Below are 3,592 nucleotides of genomic sequence, written 5' to 3' on the forward strand. Positions count from 1 at the left end.
TGTAGTACTTGGGATTTATTTCATGGAAGTATTTATGTTAAAACAAACTTGCATTGAATAAAAAGTAACATTCTCCTACAATTCTGATGCACATTTTCACCTCTAAGAACAAAGAAAATTTTGAAGACCTTTTATTTTTATAGTTGGCTTTTGAGAGTCTTAAATCAACTTTTCAAATTGTAGAGGTGGGGCGCCTGGATGGCTCAGTTGATTAAACATGCATCCGTGTGCTGACAGAGTGGAGCCTGCTTGGAATTCTTTCTCCCTCTATCTTGCCCTTCCCCCACTTATGCTGCTCGCTCTCTCTTTCTCAAAATAAATAAATTAAAATTGTAGAGGTAAGTAAATACAGGTAAATATCTAAGTTTCTAGTTTAATGATTTCTTTATAAAAATTCTTTGTTCTTTTGAAAATGGTTAGAATAAATCAAAAGGACTGAAGCTTTCCTCATGTTTAAATGATCATTCACCGCTTGTAGTTTAGATGTTTAGAAAGTGGATCTTAGTGCAAAAATATTTTACATATTTTCTTCCTTACCTGGGAAAAACTTGCTAGGCTGGGTGACATTAGGAGGGATTGTTTAAACTCTAGGCCTCATTTTTCTCATCTGGAACAAGTGAGTTCTAAGGTCCAGGTTCCTTACAGCTCAGACATGATAGAATTCTGAAATTAATGAAAAATATTAATAAGCCCCTTTTTTAAATGTTCATTTGTTTTGAGAGAGACCGCACGCATGAATGGGGGAGAGACAGAAAGCAAAGGGGAGAGAGAATCCCAAGCAGGTTTTGTCAGTGCAGAGACCAATGCGGCCTCAATCCCCATTGACCCTGCGTTCATGACCTGTGCCCGAATCAAGAGTTGGATGCTTAACCCCATCGGTGGCACCCCAATAAGCCCTTCTAAATAAAAATATTTAAGCATATCTTGCCTTCTATAGCTTGTTTTATAGCTTATAGTGTGCTTTCATGTACATTATCTCATTTAGACAAATTAACCATTTTATTTGTAATGAAATATTTCAGAAAACAAAAGGGCTATTTCTATTTGCTTACTTTGCTAGTAATACAAAGTAGGGTAAGATGGAAATTGTATAGGGGGCTAAAAGGACTCTTCTAATAGAAAAGTCTTCTTGTCCTGGAAATATTTGGTATGAAAAGCAGAAACCATAATATCAAGTCTTATGATGACCACTAAGTATTAGCAGGGACTGTATTTTGAGAGTAGAAGGTGGGGAGACTCACTGAATTCCTAAATCCAAGGTTCAGTATCATCCAGCATCTGGAGCTGTGCCAAATGGATACTCTTGTCATGATGACTGAACTGCTAGGTAAAGAGGGCTGGGGAGTAGAATTGACCCAGTATATTAACCATGAGAGTTCTGGAGCACCACCTCAAAGTCTGAGGGGAGTTTTAAAAACTACTCAGATCAACATAATAACATGGAAGTCAAGGGAGGGAGGGAATATACTGTTCAAGTTTGTACATTTTAGATGGCAAACTAGTCATATTTTAGCATTGTCTCAACTTTCTAGAGTGAGTCTCTAAGAATCTTCATCATGAAATTATAGTCTGGAAGATGATATTTTGTCCAGCATTAACTGATACTTCTTTGAGAAAACGGGTTCTTTCCTGGAAAACTAACAGGCCCAAGGCAGACATGAGTGTGGGTTCAAAACACCTACTTTACTTTGACCTTTGAGACAGGATTTCCTGGTGACTAGGTCAGCAGTTGGGCTTGCTTTTAAATTGTTAGAATACCAGTCAAGGCTTGTGATAGTTAATTTTATGTGTCAACTTGTCTGGCCAAGGGATACCCAAATAGCTCGTTAAACCTTTTTATGTGTGTCTGTGAGGGTGTTTCAGAAGAGATTAGCACTTGAATTGCTCAGAGTAAAGCAGATAGCCTTCCCCAAGTCATTGAGGGCCAGAATAGAACAAAATGGTTGAATTCACTCTGTCTGACTGTTGAGCTGAGACATTGATCATCTGCCCCTGCCATTCCTGTATCTCAGGCCTTCAGACCTGGACTAGAAACTGCCATCGTTGACTCTCAAGCCTTCCAACTATGCCACAGGCCTTCCTGGGTCTCCAGCTTGCAGACAGCAGATGGTGGGCCCTCTCAGCCTCCATAATCACACTAACCAATATCTTCTAACAAATCTCTTTACATATCTATATATCTATATCTGTATCTGTATCAATGTATCTCCTCTTGGTTCTGTTTGTCTGGAGAGCCCTAATTCAAGGTTCTAAGCTACTGTTAACTAGAGACGTGAAGTAGCAATACATATTGCAGAGGAAACTTGGAACTTCTGGCTAGAACATGCCAAAATGTTATATAAGTAGAGGCTTTGGAAGTGATGAAGGAGTAGTGATTGATACAAAACATTACAATTTATCATCAAGAATTATATGTGGTCTTAAAGGTATAAATGCTCATGTCACTGTACTGGTTTGCATGACTTCTCATATAACGTATTTGGTAACGTGGATAATCATCAGAATTTATACATACAGCTTCTGGCTACACAAAAGTAGAAAGGAAGAAGAATCTATGTAAGGCTTGGGAGATTTTACATCAAGTCATGTGATAAGGGTGCTATGGAGATGCATCGTAGAATATCAATCCTAGCTGAACTCAAACCTTACAGGAGTGAAGAGTTAAGTGTAGGAACTAAGACCACCAAAAACCTGAGAAGCAGTCAAATCATCTTTCTTAGGGCTGTAATCTGGGTGGAGGAGAAGCAGGATGAGAGACTGGTCATCAGATAGTAATTCTAACCAGTCTTGTTGGGAAGGGAGGCCTCAGTTCAGACTTGAGCTGGAATTGAGTTCAGAGGCCCACGGGGTAAGGTTCTGGGCAGTGGAAATAACCACATTCCTGTTTGGTCAAAATGCTGCCTGAATGCTACCCTGGATATCAATTTACTTCGGCTATGAATGTGTGGAAAGGCATGGTTATGAACAAAACAGAAGCCTAGGAGGCCTTAGAATACACGGGGAAGGTTCTGAGAAAACAAAGGGCTGCTTGGGGGTGGGAGGGCAGGGGTTGGGATCAACACTAACCCATTTGTTACTGTTGTGGTGAAGCTGGACATTTGGGGGGCAGGTTGCATTCATGTCCTGGTACTTTATAAACTGATTATTATTAGGTTTCATTGATTGCAAGCAACAAAACTTGACTCTGGCTTGAGCAAAAGGATTTTTATCAGCATCTCTGGAGGCTGGAACCCAGAAACACTGGAATAACCTCATAGCAGGATGAAAGGCTACTGCTGATGGAATGAATAAATTACTGTCTTAACCATGTTGTCAGTTGCTCTGCATTCACATTCCAGGAGTCACATGCCCACCATTCAGCCAGGGCACCTGATTACAGTTCACCAGACTAATGCAAAAAGAAGTTGGAATGCAGACAGGGAGGAAAAATGGATTCAAGGTAACTAAAAAGCAGCAAATGGGAAATTTGAAAAGAGCTGCAGTGACTGAAACTTACGAGTAGAAAACCTGGAGGTCATAGATGCCATGCCATGTCCTTTCCCCTAACAGTGACAGAGACTCTGAAATGAAACCCTAAAACCATCAGGAAGTC

The sequence above is a fragment of the Acinonyx jubatus genome, chromosome D1 (assembly GCF_027475565.1).
Source record: "Acinonyx jubatus isolate Ajub_Pintada_27869175 chromosome D1, VMU_Ajub_asm_v1.0, whole genome shotgun sequence".
Taxonomy (NCBI): Eukaryota; Metazoa; Chordata; class Mammalia; order Carnivora; family Felidae; genus Acinonyx; species Acinonyx jubatus.